Below are 18,922 nucleotides of genomic sequence, written 5' to 3' on the forward strand. Positions count from 1 at the left end.
AATTTATGGGCAGATCCAGAAGACGTGAGCGTCACAGTGCCCATATATCACATATTTATCTCTGTATGACCTGCCATGATATGACTGAAAGGGACATGGGGTCAGGGACATATATAGTTCACGACATGCCAGAGGATGTTCTGTTTTTGCCTGAGACACCAAAAAAAACTAAAAGGCGAAGGGTCTCTGATTATTTCCTCTGTATTTCTCAAAAATAATAATAAGGAAATAGTCTTTCTATGATGGATATAAAAGCTCTAGGCTAAACAAAGTTTACTTTCTGGACAGCAGGGGGCACTCAGGTAACAGCAAAGTCATCAGTCAGTCCCCAGGACCTTGTCGTGACTGCTGTTTTTTTCTGCTTGCTCATTTAGACTTTAGGTAGGAACAGAGGTTGCATGCATGTATATAGCACAGGAATGATGAGGAGCACAGCCTCTTTCTCCCACATGGCTTCACGTCCTGATCATGCAATTATCGCCAATCATTACTGAGTTCACCTCTCCAGAAAGTAGAAGGGAAAAAAATAGAAAAAAAATCAAAATTCTACCATGTTTCTTTTTTTGTGAAAGTGAAGTGATTTTTGTGAAAGTCATTGTGAAACACTGCAGCACAGCACACGGTGACACAACAAAATGTATCTTCTGCATTTAGCCCATTACCCTTGGTGAGCAGGGGGCAGCCATAACAGCAGCATGGTCCTTGGCGGTTCATGATTCGAACCTACAACCTTCATATTACGTGTCCGCTTCTTTACCCGCTAGGCCACCACTGCGCCAAAAATGTTCCTGAGGAACATTGTTCAAGAACCCCTTCTAGCCATCATCCTTTATTTGTGCAAAGTGGACTGTATTCTTAGTGTGCCATTCCTTCTGAGAACCAAGTGGCTTTATAGACAAAGTTTAAAATAGTAAGAACTTGAAATGATCATTGGCGGCTCTCATGCTACCCTCTTGCTCATTCTGGATGCCATGCAGACAAAGTAATGCAAACACTGTTTCTGAAATGCGACAACTCACACATAAAACCACTGAAATTTGCTGCATTTTTTTAATCATATATATTTTGTTCTTGCAGTACCTACCATAAACAAGCATTTATCCCAAATTATCAAATCTGATCAATGTGGGAATAGTGATAACAAGGTCTACTCTTTCTACTCTGTTCCACTGTGGTAAAGTTTTGAAAACTGTTATTATTAATTATTATTAATTTTATTGTGCTGGAAATACATTGTAAACGTCAGAATATTCTTTCTATAATGATACTGATAAGACAAACGGTCACCTTATTCTCAATTTTTCTTATTCCACATAAACTCGTATTCTTCAATGCAGGAGAAAAGGCACTTGATTCTCTTCAATACCAACTAGTGGAGCAATTCAAAGCAAGAAATGCAGTGCTGCAACATCAGTGATCCTGCCCGCCTGTCAAGACTATGGAGCGAAGAGACTCATTGTGGTAATGATCTAATCTATTAGCACTTCAAAGCTCCAGGTCTTCCTAGCAGCCTGTCACAATCACGTCATCAGCGGCCAGCTTCCCTGAGGACACCCTCGTTTTCCGCTTCTGGGAAGGATAATGTGTCTATCATGTTGTTATCCACAATTCCCACAGCATCACCATTATTACACAGAAGACCTCATTGTGTGCTGGTCACAGACAAGCTCTACAGCGCAGCGCAAACATCTTTCAGTTTTTCCCCCATTTGTGTGGGTGGATTCTGTCTGTCTGTATGACCAGAACGAGAATGGAGACGAAACAAGAACCATCTCCCAGGTCTCCGTTGTCATACCAACTGTGGATTTCTCACACAGAGGGTTCACACTAGATGGCAGCAATGATACATTTGACCAATTCCCATCCCATCATGCCGTCATTTCCCTGCATTTTTGAATCAGAAGCTCAAAAATTCAAAACAGAATGTATTAAAAATGGGCTTCGTCATGACCCAGGTCTTCCACTTCAATAATTAATTGAGGAGGAAGTTGTAGACCACGAGTTAATGGCTTAAAATATTTATTTGGCCTCTAAAAACCTTTTTTTCCCCATGTGCGAGCAATATTAAGCACGCATCGTATATGCAAGAATGGTGGTGATTCATTGATTTGTGGATTGGCCCCGATACTTCAAGGGGTAAATAAGAGGAGAATGCACTACCCAAGGCCTTCCGCTCAGACCCAACTTCAATTGGGTTCAAGCTTGCTTACTTTTTGTGGATTTTTTAAACTTTTTAAAATGTTTTTTGGACTTTTTTTGAGTGACATGACAAGATGTCACTTAATACAAGGTGTTGTGAGAGATCTGCCAGAAGGGGCTGATCCTAGCCTGTAGGAGCACCCACTTCTCAACACCAGGCAACAGACCCATACTGGCCAATATACAGTTTTGTCTCTTTCGACAAAAGCATTTTACCAAACAAAAAAGAACGGTGGAAAAACACGAATGTTTGTTCCTTGTTCACAACAAATACAGTGTTTGGCCTAGCAGGTGAGAAAGCAGATACATAAGGTTGCCGGTTCGAACCCCGAGCCTCCAAGGTGAACACGTGTCAGTTATTATGCATTGCTCGGACAGCACACGCACAAAATGATGTAATAGGTTAAAAATGAGATTTTTTTTTTTCAGTCATTGTGATTTAGTTAGTGACGTTCCAGAGACAACAGAATGTCTTTTTCAGCTCAGCCAGTAACTGCTTCATTAACACTTCCTGTTTTAGTAAAGTCTGTTTCGGGACTCTGGTGACCTGCTCTGGCTGGTGGCTCGAGTCTAATTTATTAAACACCTGGTGATGTTAGGACAACAGGACTTGGTGTGTTTTTTTCTTTTCTGCCCAAATGCAAAACTGACAAGGGACCCCAAAACGCGATGCGATGCGAGGGAGAGACCTAGAGCAGAGCTGCGCTCTGTCTTCTCCATTCATTAGCAATACTAGAACTCTGAACTTCCTTGCCGTCTCTGGGTAAACACCGAAATGACTAATGATGTTTGAAATAATGAACACACTTTTGGCACGCTCGCCCACCAACATGTACTGACCCATTTTTCAGTCTTTCTTATTTATTCAGGCCCTGGATGTAAACATGTCCTTTACTTGGCTTAATTGTTGCAAGACCCAAATACCAGTGCCAAGTCTGTAGAACAGGTCTGGATCATCTTCAGTAATAATGTATATAATCTGAGTTTAGATCCACACACATCATTCTGTACTCGATCTATAGTTGTTTTTAACAGCCTGTCATAATTTACATTTTTTGTTTAGTCTTTGCGTGAAGAAGTCATTTTAGTTTTTAATAGTCTTAGTCACTGTGACGTTTAGCTTTCTCTGGATGCCACAGGGGGTGGAGGAGCAGGAGAATCGTATCCATTCCTCCTCACGTCCATACTTATTTTAGTCTAGTCAAGTTTCTACTAAAACTCTAAGCATTTTAGTCTTATTTTAGTCAGAATTATCTATGACATCTTTTTTGTCTAGTGTTAATCAATGAAAACTGTATTATAGGCCATCTTACTATTATAGTTTACCTTATAGTTAAGAGTACTCTACATCCATTCCAGTGGATGCATTTCTCCTTGTGTTTTTCCACCACACATTCTGTTTTCTTTAAGAAAGCGCATCCAAAGATCCAAAGATCCTAAAACCCACCACATGTATTCTAAGATCTAATTAATGAAGCAAATGCATGGATGTCATCTGTGCAATCGGAAGAAAAATAAATATTGCATAATAATAACAACACTGTCAACATGCAAATTCGGGGACACACTTGCAGACATGCTCGAAGCGGGGGACAAGTCGTCGTATGGAGAGTGGACATTGGAAGAGCTGGAGAAGGATGACCGGAGGCACTTGGCCGGTGAGAGGGAGGCAGAAGGTGAGTGTGAATGGGAGTGGAGCAGTGGACGCGGCATGGCCGGGAGGGAGCTCTGGCTCCGTGGGGAGCGGCGGGGAGGGAGGCGAATGGATGAGGCTGGGGTGGACTCACTCAGGTATACGTGTCTTCATTCACACTCACGTACACCACACACAAACAAACTATACCAAAAGTGCCAAAGGACATACTTATGCACATATACATAGAACACATGCACCCACCTGCAAAGAGCCAGATGTCAGGAAATCTCCCCCTTAAACATCATTAGTTCTGTGTGAACACTCCTGCTTTGATGGGCTACACTTATCCGTTTCAGTAAATGCAAAGGAAACCAGCCTGTCAACCGGCCGTCCATTATGAGGCCTGTACTGTATGAGAGACAGTGAGGGAGACCTATCGTCTCCATCTGCTTTCAACCTCAGGATGAACGGGGGTCAAAGGGGCAGTGAGAACCTGCATGGAGCGGGGGGGGCACATGCATTATTCAGAGCCCTCTGCATTTGGCATTCAAAACAGCCAGCAGAAGCATCGGCCCCTTGTTACTTCAGCTGGGTGTTTGGGATCCTTTTCTGCCTCCACATGAAAAAAGGAGTTTCTGCTGCCCCAATTTCTGCACTGACCTCCACCTTTCCACCAATCCCCATCTACCCCGGAGGCCAGGCATGGCAGCAACCTCCACATATTCAGGAAAGAGGATGAGAGAATAAGGTGAACAAGGTGAATAAGAAAAAAAATGGACACTTTTGTAGTCTGGAAGGGATCTGAGCACGGTGGAATTGCACCTTGGGATATTACACTTCCATGACATTAAACAGATGCTCTCTTTGACTCTTTGACTTTCATGTTGGAGGAGAAATCCTGATCCCTGGTACCCTGTTAACTGCTATTGATTTCACTGTGAATTGAGCACTCATTGGGATGAATTTTTACAGGTAGTCCACTTACTCTTTTTCTATCCATAAACGATTCTTTATAAACATGTTGCGGCTGTTGGACCTCAACCCAGGACACAGCCAAACCGTCCACTCACACACTAACATCTATGGACAATTAAAAGTAGCCAGTTCAACAAATTGCAGATAAAGGCATTTATCCTTGAGATGGGAGTCACAGTCTATCAAAAATAACACTGCAGATATGTATACTATTAATTATTATATTAATTTATTCTGATTCTGACCTTGTGTCTTAGTGCTTTGTCATAGTTGCATGGTACTCTAACGCAGCCATTGAACCCATGTGATCTGGTGAGTGGTATATATGAAGTACTACACCCATGATGCATATTCCCCACTGTACAAGCCTGCAGAGGCAGTGTTATGATCTGGGCTTGGGACAGGACTGAATATAGTAATATATGGACTGGCCATCACAGAAAGCCAATCCTTGCAAAGAAGAAGAATTTATAGAGAACAATTTATGCTGTGGTTCAGTACTTCCTCAATGCAAACAAAATGTTTTATAGTAAACTGAAATAAATATTGTGACATTACAGATGTTTATTGAAACATCAGCACAGCAAATGCATTCCAGTCCAACCAAACTGAATATTAGAATGTATGACTTTTTCAGGGCAATTGATAAATTACTCTGTTATTATTACACAGAACTAGCTAGTAATATTAAGGTTCACAACATCCTCTCTGAAAAGTGAAATGAGTTTACTGTTGGGAGGGTTCTGTCTGTCACAGAGGAACTCTGAAAACACAACTCCCAAGCACACATCTAAACCCTGACAAAATTAGATCACATGTATTGATATTTCCCATTACCTTCTTTCTTTCGCTGAACATTTTCTGATCCAATATCAGAGGCGGAAGCTCACTACCTTCTCAAACAGCATGTGTGTGTACTTAAGACAGCCATTTGCTGGGATGTCATGAATGTGTAAATGTAGGTGTACAATATTTTACCTTGGATTTCATTCCTGACACACACCCACATTCACACACTCACATTACTAAACTCTGAACTGCTCCAATCACTGCTCCAGCCAATCCAGAGAGACATTGGCATCTCCTCTGGCTCTACAAACAAAAAGAGCAGGATGCAGTTGTCACACAATAGCTAATTCTGTTTTGACGGAAAACAGCTGAGAAAGAAAAGTCCCCATTCCCACAAATGAACAGAATTTATATATTTGAACCACAGGATGTTGTCACAGACCAATCAGAATTTCTTTCGTCACGCTCTCAGAGTCTCCCGTCTGGGGCAGACAAAGAGAGCAGGCGGTCCCGACGGCCGGCGCCTCGCACCTTTGGCTTGGGAGAGGGCTGCCAATTGCTGCAATGCCATCCGACAAGAAAGGCCATGGTCCTGCAACATCCTACACTCCCTACACAATTTCAGATTGAGGAGTGAAAAGAATGATCAGACCTGCAATTAACAGGTATAGTTGTTTGGATGAAAACAGTAATCAACATCCATCATGGCCTGAATCCAAAATGACAACACAAGACTCCATTGTCTGAAGACAAAAGTGCCTGTAAAGTTTACTGAACAACATTTAGACAAGCCTGTGAAATACTGGGAGTATAAATACTGGACCAAAATGAACTCATGGATGTGATAAGACACACCATACACTGCATGTGCATATATAATGGTGTGGGGCTGTTTTCAGCATACAGCACTGGTAAACTTCATATAGTTGAAGGAGGGATGATTTGACAATGGCATTCTTGACAATCTGCTGCCATCTACAGAGATAATCAAGAAGAAATGAAGGTGGACGTTTCAGCAAGAGAATGGTTTCAGACAGAGAAAATAAAGCTGGTAGAATGGCCCAGCCAATCACCTGCCCTGAATCCTATAGAAAATCTATAAAATAAAAATGAGCTTAAAGTTCATAGAAGGGGCTCACGGAAACTTCAGGATTTGAAGACGGTTTGTGTGGGAAAATAACTGCTGTGAAGCGGGGCTACAACATCAGGAGGGTAGTAATGTATCAAACAGTGATGTTTCACTCAACATTTTTATAAATTCAACAACACTAGTGAATCAAATATATAATGTTCTGTCATGTGACTTTGGTCGCATGGCAGCATGAATGTGGAACCATGATCCTTTCTCCTGCTTCCCTCAACCCTAATTCAATGTTTGTTGCAGTGTAAATGGGGAGACTCACCCACCACTTTGCAATATCTCACGACTTTCATGGCTCCTTCGAAATTCGCTCTTTCATCGCATCACACTGTAACATGGAAAATCCCAGGTCCATGGCATTTTGTGCTTTTGTGTGAAGGTCCCCCGCCTGAGTCTTTGTCAGGATGCGACACCCCCCAAACGGGAGTTTTCGAGGGCCCATATATGGCTTGAGGTGTCACGGTGAGAAGGACAAGGCAGAGACATCGAAGGAGAGATCCTGATTGGTCTGTGAGAACTTTTTGAGAGTCAAATGCTTTCTTTCCCTGTTTCTCATGCGCCAAGCTGCCACTCTGCAGTTTGGTTCTTGGCTTTTCTCTCAACTTCCTCTATCCCTTTCTCTTTTCTTTTATTTTGGGTTTTTCTGTATTATTGGTACCTTTTTTTACATACAATATTTACCTGAAATAGTAATCTACTGGTGTTAATAACTTAGAAACTGTTCATTTCTTGTAACCTTTACTGTGCCATGCCTCTTTTATGCCAGGTAACATCAGATTGAGAGTGTTTTAATACAGTGCTTGCTTGCAGTTTCTTTACTTTACAACACCACAGCCCTGTGACATGTTGTAGAGCACTGGATAATGGTTTACGGTTGGTTTGGGGTTTTCTGGTTCACAGGCTACCACCTCATAATGTGTTTTGTAACAATACCTCCATACCTCATATTTTCAAACTGAAAAGTAGGTTTATAGTTATCACATGCTATTTCTGGTTCATATATACTGCCAATAATAAACAATTTTCAATGTCAAAACACACACCTGGGGTCTCATTAATAACCATTGCATACTCACAAAACGTGACATAAAAGATGCCTCTTCCTACGCATATGTTGCAATCTATAGAAACAGACTCTATGGCAGAACGTGCACATATTTACGCAAACACTATCTCATCAAATTTTTAAGGAAAAAATATGACTCCGGGTGAAGAGGGTGAGCAAAAACACGAGTGCCAATTAGTAAATATATAATTTTTCCTTGTGCTAGTGAGAAATACACCATGAAATTAATTTTACTTTTTCAATCACATGTTTATAGTAATGAATATATAAGTAAAATTTATAATTTGAATTGAATCTTAAATTAATCTACACTTTTAATCTATATGCTGCAGTTGTTAAAATACAAATTGATAAATTGTGGCCATGAATATCTTCTTAAGACGATGCCATTTTTTTAGGTTTGCATCGGACCTTAAATATTTATTTACATTTTGCATTTACCATGTACAGTTAATGGGGGACATGTAGAGGGTGGAATATCTACGTGCAACAGATCCACATGCAAACAATCCCACATAAAGTGTGATTTATAGAGCGTATAGTATATTGCTTGCAAGTGTGCGTATGCAAGGTTTCCAAAATTTGACATTTTCTTTGCATCAGCTTTTGATCACATGTGCATTTTAAGTATGAGTTCTATGCAAAGTTTTATAAATGAGACCCCTGGTCAGTAGCCTCTCACATTTTTCTCCAGCAGTGTCAAGGTAAGATGATTCTGTTGAATTAAATCACTTATAATCAACATCCCCTACATTTTGCTTTAGAACTTGCTTCAATGCTTTTTTTCTTTTGATCATGCAAAAGGTTAAAGTTCAAATTTAACTTGACAGCAGTGTGGACAGAAGGTTGCAGAGTGCCGCTTTGCTGGCCGCAGCATAAAAAAACTGTTCTTCAGGCATGCAGCAACAAGATATTGAGGCATTGATGATATTTACCACCCCTACTTTTTGTGCTGGGCATGGATCAGGATCATTTATTGGTCATAGGGTTGGGCATTTGACTAGTCTTCACCATCACTCACATGCTTCCTATAATTCTGTTGTGATCTTACACCTTGGCCCTTATAGTAGCTATCTTTTAATGTGAGATTTAGTTTTTTCTTTGGGCCAGTTACATTATATTTCCAATAATGGAGTGTGTTTATTTCCTTTTCTGACATCTCTTTATGTGATAACAGCAGACGCTGACCAACAAGAGCAGCTACAGAAATATTATCGTCTTTCTCTTTGCTTTTTTTTTATTAATGCTAAATAGAAATAGGAAGGAATGAAGCTGGTAAAGGAAAAATGTTACTTGTTTCAACCCTTTAGTGGTGGGTTTCAGTGGCAGGATACATCTAGCACATTACTCCCCAACACTGATTAGCCTTACACCTAACAGTTAAGAAGCCTAGTTAACTTCACAGCTAACATACAATAGTAAAGAGGAATCAAACAACCACAAAGTGAAGCAGAATGAGACCAAAGTTTACAACAAAACACATGTTCACAACAACTACTAAATGTAACTGTCACTTTGTATCAGTTTGTCCATCCACACTGGTTACAAAGGTCTTGCCCAAACCAGGATTCTTATTGTTCTTCTAACAAGAAACTGAACCTAAAAACCTCTCCCACATCTTGCCCATGGTTCACTTTTAATTGTTGATGTGATGCATGCCAGTAATTTGATCAGAGCAGTTAGATGTTACTGCAGGAGCGGCTTAATTTGCTTTGGGTCCTCAGGCTCAATTCAATCCCTGTCAGGCTGCTTGATGTTAAATTGTTTCAAATCCCAGATGACAAGTCACTTGGCTCTTTGATGAAGTACAAAATCATAAAACACTGCCTCTCTTGGTAGTGTAACAGATGACATGGGAAGTATAAATACGTTTATATTATGCGCCAATATACATGCATGCCTCTGGCTGTTTAACCTGTACCCTGTAAGGCCTACATGTGCGTACATGTGTGACCTGCTGAGAAGTGGATGAGGGGTCCAGCAGGCAGAGAGAAGAGGAAGTGGAGTGAACTGTTTATGCAGAGCAGGTGGAAGGCACATCTGCTTCCTTGGCCCCTGTGGCCATGCTCCATGTCTGTCACTCTCTCAGAGAAAGAGAGTGAAAGAGAGGGGATAGACAGAACCTTCACGTTACTCTCAGAGCCACAGGAGGCGAGTGATGGAATGTGGGCAGCCAAATTCTCAGAACATTCCCCAGCCTTCTACAAAGTGAGGAGATATGGCAAAGGGGTCAGGGCTGACTTGGTTTAGACACTCAGGCCAGAGAACACCACCTGTGCAAGGACCCATAATGAGCCCCAGATGACCCAGGTCATCAACCCATCTACAGCATCTTTTTGACCTCAGAAAAGCGGTTTAAACTTTCACAGAAAATATGCCTACTGTCTACATCACCTGTTTAAAGAATAAATGTCATTCTTTTCAAATCTAAGAACGTTTGCTTAGTTTAACATGATTCATTAATGCAATGTTCAGACTATATTTATATAGCAGCCCAAGTTAAGAAGCACAGCCGACATGCGAGACATGCCCCCCGTTATCACCGGTTCACAAGCTCTGGCGGAAGTCAGTTTTGACCCCCGCCTGCACCCACAACCCTTCCCCTGGAAGACTGGACTGCGGAAGTGCTGGCAGCTCCTGCCAGTGACTCGGAAGAAGTGGAGCAAATGGACTGGGATGACAACGCTGATGACTGGTGGTGTTTGGATGCAGAACAAGCTTCACCACCAGCACCCCTGTTGATCCAGCCGCATCTGAGCCCCACATCCATCACATCAGTGGTCCTGAACGTGGTGTCTTAATGGGGTCACCTTTCACTTTCACTAAAAAGCAGCAGCTGGCAGAACAGAATGCAAGCAAGCAAGCCCCCATCTACCCAAACACTTTTTGTTGTCTCACAGTGAGGGAAGCCACTGGAGTGGGTCGCAGTTTGACCAGGACCTGACCAGTGGAGAAGCAATCCCACGTCGACCCAAACACTTTTTGTTGGGGCTTGGGAAGCCGGCTGAGTGGGCTGCTGGAATATCTGGGCCTACCTCCAGTCTAGTTTGCACCACTCATGTGACATTACAATTAATGGCTGACTTGTAAGTCATCATATTTTATATAATGAAACAATTGACTAAACACAATCTTTGTCTGCAACAATGCAAAAATGAAAAGCTAAAATTGGCTTTGTTTTTTGTAGAGTATGGAGTATGCTCTATATCAAGATCTAATTACAACCATCATTAAAAAAATGTTCAGTCAGTGGCTGCTTCTAATTATACAAAATAACAGCCATGTTTCAAAGATCTGCTCCAACATCTGTAATAGAAGCAGTTGCAGTTATCTTCACACATCACAAAAGTAACTCAAAACAAAAAATACAAAGGAAACACGAAAACGTGAATAAAAATCTTGGAGATGGCATGGGAGCACATTTCAAAGCACTGCACCAGACAATTCCTCATAAACTAACAAAACACATGTCATCTCCTGAGGCGTGGCCCGCATTTGACACACAGGCCCAAGGAAACGACAAATTCAGTGAAAAGGAAGAAATATAAATGTTTCAAATTCTTCTTGGGTTTCCCAACACGTTTCTTTGCCATGTTGCTTTTTGGAACTGCACAAAAAGTAGCAGGAGGAATCAAAGACTGGCTGGGAATCAGTGACAGAGAGAAATCTTGTAGGCGGCACAACATCTGCGCTGCGCCATGCAACAAAGCGAAAATAGCTCTGTGTCTCGAACGTAATCTTAAATGCGGGGGCAGCCCAGCTGAAGACGGACTTTTCACTTGAGGCTGCACAGCTGTAGCCCCCCCGGCCAGCCAGCTCTGGGTCTTCTCCCTCATCCCTTGGCCCCTCACCTCCAGAGCTCGGCTTATGCTGCAGTGAGTCCGGTGGACTGCCGCGGAGCTTACGGATGAATATTTCATGCGTCTTTCACACAGCCTCACGTCGCCACCTGCCAAAACCACAGTCTGAGAATGTGCTGCCAGGGAAAACACAACCCGCACACACACTCACACCTTCCAGATCTTTCAAGTGCTCGTGCCCTGTGAGCCTGATGATGTGAAAGGTGTAATGTCATCAAACAGAGGGGGACTGAAGGCCTGTTTGTCCCTGGGGAGCAGATGTACAAATCAAACAAACGCATGGAGCACTATTTTCAACCAGACGCTAAGCATGAGGCTCGTACTCTAGGGAAGTGGGTCCCAACCTCTTTTTTGATTTGAGCATTGTACCGTACAGGGTGCGCACATAAATCATGAATCATCATTTTGATGATTTATTTTTTTGCGTAGCGCACGCAACTAAGGCTGGGCTTTAAAAAGATGAAAAGTACAAGAGCTCACATGGTCATGACTGTATGGAAATGGTGCAGTTAAAAAACTGACTGTGCGCCTGTCATTTATTTAAATGCACAACACAGCATAACGGTTGGCTTGGGCCGGGCTCAGGCTGAATCCTGTTGGCCTTACTTTCTAATATAGACTCTATAGTTACAACACCACAACGTACAATTGCTGTTTAATGACAGACAATTATTTGCAAAAAAATGTGTGTATGCGAAAATGAGTCCAAGCTTATCTTGGACACAGGCAAGGGGTTGAAAACCATTGCTCTAGGGTAAAGTCAGACATGTTCAGGATTTACACAAACAGATAAAACAAGAAAGAATCGCTTGGCAGTTGCCTGTATCCTAAATAAAACTCCCCTTGCTGTTTTTATGTCATTATTTTTGTCACAGAAAACACAATCTGAGATTTTTTATCTGGTGGATTGACAGCTCTAACGCTCAGTCTTTCCTAATTCTGGATGATTTAAACCTTCACCTGCCTGTATGTCAAATGTGCAAACATCATTAAAGATCATGTTTCTTTCATGTTTTATCAATTAATGTATGTAAATCCCAAGGACGTCTTTGATCTTACACCAGCATACAAGCTTAGCATAGTGCTGTGCTCTGTGCCACTATGACAGATTGTACATCATTTTTGATGTATGTGTGTGTGATGACAGGATGTAGACTGGCACACAAATCCTAAAAACTCACACCACAGTGAATAGGGAGAGTATTGAAACGTCCCCTTTTATGATTCTTTGATGATTACATAGGTCTTAGTGTCCCGTAATACTGTATATGAATTTCCAAAATTCAGCCTTGGTGCAGAATTACAGCCACTTTGAGCCAGTCCCACAATGAGAATTTTCCAGGACACGCCATTTTGGTGTCTGTAGCTTTAAATGCTAATGAGGAGGAGAGAGGTGGGGTGAGGAGGAGAGCGGCCTATAGAAGTGAGCAGGCATTGGTGGAAATTACATCATAAACACTTATTACGTCATAAAAACATTTTATTAACATTTTATTTATGGTTCTCCCATGAAGGAACTAAAAAAATACATTTGTGCTCATTTTTACATCCAAATACCAAGCAACTGCAATGCTTCTCACGTTTTTAAGCCATGACATTGGTAAGGGTGAAATTGAGAATGAGCATGTGAAACGGGAGGTAACCTTTCTCCTTATGACAACATCCACAAGAGAAAATTCTTTTATATTATATATATTTTCTTTATAGATGGGGAATCAAAAGCATAGAATGCCATGTACCTGGTACATCCCTCTTACAGAACAAATTCCAGATCCGACTAACGCAGAATGACCAAAGCACTCTTTATACCTATCACCATTTCAAGTCACTGCAGGACCACAGACAGGTTAGGGGAACTCGTATTAATGTTAAATAATCTCACAAAGTGACATTTTCATAATAGTGAAAGTGAAGAGATTGTGAAACACTGCAGCACAGCACACAGTGCACACAACGAAATGTGTCCTCTGCTTTTAACCCATCACCCTTGCTCAGTGGTACCTCAGTGGCACCTTGGCAGCTTGGGATTTGATTCGGCAACCTTCTGATTACAGGGCCACTTCCTTAACTGCTAGGCCTTTCACTGCCCCTCACTAGGACTTCACTACCCCTAATAGGGGACATTTAATCATTTGAATGACATGCACTCCAATTCAGGGACAATTTAGGATCGTCAGAACAAGCCAGAGAGATAGCAAGGCATACTAATTACACACAGAAGACTGGAATTGAAAGAAACATTTATCAAAATAATAAACTCCAGGTGGCCTCTACCTCAACACACTTCCAGTTTATGGCACCAGATGCCAGTGCATTCCCCCTTCACTCCAGCACCCCAATGCCACACTCTAGTGCATCCAATACAATGTCAAAAGCAGCTGGCATATTGAACAAAAAACATGTTTTCTAGATTGGGTTTTGGTTTTCATTACAAAGAAATATGGAAATATTGAAAACAACAGGAATTAACTAAGATTTCTGGTTCTCACTAAAAGCCATTCACAAGCATACAGTATTTTATGTTTTAAGCAAAGTGTGTAAAATTAATTTAGGGAACACTTGATCACAGTGTATTTGATCAAGTTGTAAAAACTCTCTACCCCAAGTACTGGATTAAAACCACTCCAAACTGATGTTACCTGTCAGAAAGAGACAAAATAGAGGTAAAAAAATGAACAGTTTCTAATTTATGAATACCAGTAGATTACTATTGCAGTTACATGTAAATATTGTATGTAAAATAGGTACCAATGTTATAGTAAAACCCAAAATAAAAGAAAGGAGAAAGGGACAGAGAATAATAGAGAACTGCCAGGAGCCAAGCTAAAGAGAGGTCAGGAGAAAAACAGGAAAGAAAACCCCCCAGTTCCCGATGGAAATGAAGTGCCCAGAGACTACAAGAGAAATTTGACTAAAGAGCAGCATTTGACTCCCAGAATGTTGCCACCGACCAATCAGAATTGGATGTGAGAAAAGGATGTGAGGGATGTGAGAGATGATTTTCCTTGCCCTGTACCTCTCAAGATCCAGGAAAAGGGCATGGAAAATGATCTCAGATCCCTCACATCCTGGTCACAGACTTTTTGACCTGCTGCCCTCTGGCAGACAGTATAGAAGCCTGCAGACCAGGACCACCCGACACAGGAACAGTTTCTTCCCCCTCACCATCTCCCTCCTAAACAGCTGAAACTGTCACACTGCGAATCACCTTAACATTGCACTGCACTTTATGTACACTCTAATGTACACAAGATTTAGATTTTTTGTCTATTATATTGTACTGCACATTGTTAATCTATACACACTTACAGACCTATGTACATTCATACATACATATATTCAGTATATAGAGTAATATTGTATTAATGTGTATAAATAACAATTACACACATCCTTACACATTGTTGTAGTTTTTGGTTGTACTTGTACGCTGTACTTGAGAGACACCATCAATCAAATTCCTTGTATGTGCTTTTCCTGGTATGTGCATTTATTTATTTATTATAAATAAATACGATTCTGATCAAATTCCTTGTATGTGCTTTTCCTGGTATGGAGGCCGTTTGACAAAGATGTGAATAACACAGAGGTGATGAACTTCTAAGCAAGACAAAAGTGCAAAACATCACTGCTACAACATGGACGTCAATGATTCTCTTTGCACTGTAACTCTATTACAGTGTCTCTATTTTCCACTGTACATGCTGTCTTTTCTGAAATGTTTTCCTGTTTGTTCCTGTTCTCTAGTCTCACCTGTTCTTTGTTTGTTGCTCACACTTTATACAGTTTTTCAGTTGCCTTTGTCTCTTCTTGGTCTGGACAGCGTATGGATTACGCATACGTATATGTTTCCATATATTTATTTTTAATTTTTGCCTTTTGGGGCCACATCCCTTTATGGTTTCATGTAAATAAACATTCCTTTTTTTTCCTTCTCTTTCAGTATGTTGATATTCTGTAAAGTTGAATCTAATCTGCTACAAGTTTCTTTGCCAGAAGAGACACTTTCGCTTCTACTCCCTCAAACCCTTTTAAAGCTTTAAAATCGTATCTCCAAAATGGGACACTGAGAGGCACCAAATTAATTACCATCTATGTCATAGTTTATGTGACAAGAAAGGTCATTACAAAATTCCCCTTCATTTGAATAAGGAATTCTTTTATGTTTTTAACATCCAATTACACAAGGGCGTTCCAGCCATGCCAAGGGTCCAGATTTAAATGGAACCAAATCTATGGAATACTAGAAAGTAATAAAAATGTCAAGCACGATAAGAATATTGATGTGCTAATCTGTATCCCAAATAGACTCTCTGCTATGGAGGACCTGAGCTCATTTTAAGGCAGAACTGTGTGAGAAATGGGAAGACATTTGAAAGACAAGTGATTAGGGAAATGTGGTGAATTTGACTACCAACACCAGCAGGCACACATAGAAAATTGTAGAAGACTACTGAGAAATATGAGCCTTAGTTTAAACGATAAAACATAGAGGTCCGACCTTGTTCACTTTGCCGCCACAAAATGCAATTTCGAGCAGGAGAGGAAGGAACAGTGCCAGAGAAGACGTGCCTTTTAAAATATCTGCTTCTAGTGGAGTGGAATTGCATGGAGAAGATTTATATTGAGCCAGAGAGGAGCTTAAATAATCACAGAGCACAGTCGGCCATGTTGAACACAGTCATTGGTACAAAGGGAACGTGAAAGTTTTGACCCTTCTTCAGAGAAGAAGCGAGGGAATGCAATCATGTCAGACAGACACATAATTCCCCGGTCAATGAAACAGAAGACTCTGCAGATACACACGATTCGGCTTAAGCATGAAAAGCCTCTGCTGTCAGTCACTGGAGAAACCCATTCATTACCTTAATGATACAGCTGTACTTGACACTGGGTCTTGTCAAATTATACAAGATACAATATGATGGATGTTGCGGAACAACAAGTTTTGCAATATTCGCTGACAAGTCCAACATGCAAACTTGCTGATTCATTATCTGTGCTATCTAATGGGGGCATTGCTTTCTTCATCCCAAAAAGCCTTCCTCGTTAGACCCAGACAAGAAGCAGACATTTAATATTCCATCACACATTGTCCTGACATTGTCATCACTCAGGTTTGTATTTTTTTCTTTTTTTCAGTTGGTCTGCACCTCCAGGGCCTTTTTAAAGCAGCAAGAGATGGTCTAAGGGTTCGCCCGCGCACCACTCGACCTGACACCAGACTGATATATTCCCGGTCGCCGAGACACTCTGTCAGGAAGTGCTAATGGAATCAACATGAGTGACTGATATTCCCTGGAAAATAAGTTGTCAAGGGGCAGGCAAGTCCTCCATCAACCACAATGCCACGTTTGTAGCCACCATGACCCTCCCAAAGTTTGAGCGAAGGTTTATCATCAGCCAGAGCCAAAATTGCAAATTGAATCCACTGACATAAAGAATTGGGTGGTATTGTTCTTCAAGGTCAATGAGACGGATATAATACACTCATCCCACATGAAGAACTAAAAAAAATCTTTGCATGAGTTGTAGGATGGTTCTTAGCCATCACAAGTCACACTTGGGGAGGTCTTTGGAGGCTTTTGATCTCTACATGGGCTCATCAGGTTTGATTTCTGAGATTGTGTTTGAGACTACTTCATTTCGGTTCCTCATTAATGGGCACCTATTCTGATTCTTAAGCAAAGCAGAAAAATAAATATGGCTCAGTCATTCAGTGTTTTCCTTTAATTTCATTTGGAATCGTAGACTTAAAGAATATGAAGTGCCCAAGCAGACCACACATTTTTTCATTTTTTAGAGGTTGTACAAGTTAAAACAGAGCTGAACAAGATTGAGTTGTGTCTCTAGAGAGAAACTGTAGGTCAAATGAGTTTAAAGAGAAAAGTGGAGAAGGAAGTGCAAGTGAGTCTGGGAAAGGTTAAGTCTCAGGGCTAAAGTGGATCGTACTAGTAAAAATGTAGAGGCTAAAATGAGGGCAACTAGCTGTGGACGGCTTCTCGGGGGGCAGCAAATGAGAGGGAATAGGGCTTTGATCTAATGATACATATAAAAAAAAAGCATGAAACCAATGTGAAACCAATATATTATGTTACTCTTAAGTTTTCCTACCTACTAATTATGATTTAAATATGCCTTGTGTCATTTACCCTGTTTTTGAGCATTTCAATAAACTTTAAAAGGTACTCCAATTTGTTTGGCTCTGAACTAAATGACTGTGCTTATTTGTGAATTTGAAATGGCTCAACACACCATCCCAATCTATTGTTGATTATTAATGTTTGTTAGTATGTAGCAGTTCAAAAGTTTGATTAAACTGGCTGCAATGAGACTTTGTGACCACCGTTCTTATTGGCTGGTCCATTGGTGAAAGATACTAGTTTTGTGTAATTGCTGTTTTTTTCCTCAGTGCCTCCCTTTTGCAAGCTGTTACAAGTACACCGCATTTAAAAATCATGCACCAACTCAGAACCTTAATAAAAACATCCTCAAGCGATTGAAGATATTATTGTAAATCGAGGAATATGCTGAACATGAATCAGTATTCCTTTGATCTTAGCAGCAATGGAAATAATAATAACAAAGATGAACCAAGAAGAAAAGAGTGAAAATGAAAGGGCTTGTTCGCCCCTGCAGGATGGGTTACAGGAGATGTGGCAGATGCTCCAGAAACTCCCTACTCATAGCTGACTTGAGCAGGGAGAAGTAATCTCATCAGGTGGAGAGTGAGAAGGAAACCCCAGAGGTGACAAAAAGCAGGAATAACATGGAAGGCCTGCTTGTAAAAGCAGTAGTTCTCCATGTTCTAGTGGTTTCTCCATCCCCGTAGAGAAGCTCCCTTTCTCTTCTGCTGCGGCCTTTTAAAAAAAACAATTCTGTCCTTGTGCTCTTGCTTAGTTTGTTTGCCATAAAAAAAATGTATAAAAAAGGGCTCTCATGTTTAAGAATTATGTCCTCAGGTCTCTTACACAAAGCAAAACCACAGAGCATGCATGCGGCCGGTTAAAGTGAAATCTTTTCAGTCAACCATACGATGCTTTACAAAATTCTTAGATGCTGAAAGAGGATTATTTTTATTTATTTTTTACGTTTTTATTGGTTTATTGTGAGTTTTTAGACACAAGCACAACTTGACGTGTGAAAGTGAAAGTGAAGTGATTATCATTGTGAAACACCACAGCACACGGTGGCACAGCGATTTAACCATCACCTTGGTGAGCAGTGGAAAAGCGGGCATGAAAGGCATCCTGGGA

The sequence above is a fragment of the Denticeps clupeoides genome, chromosome 20 (genome assembly GCF_900700375.1).
Source record: "Denticeps clupeoides chromosome 20, fDenClu1.1, whole genome shotgun sequence".
In the NCBI taxonomy this organism is placed as follows: domain Eukaryota; kingdom Metazoa; phylum Chordata; class Actinopteri; order Clupeiformes; family Denticipitidae; genus Denticeps; species Denticeps clupeoides.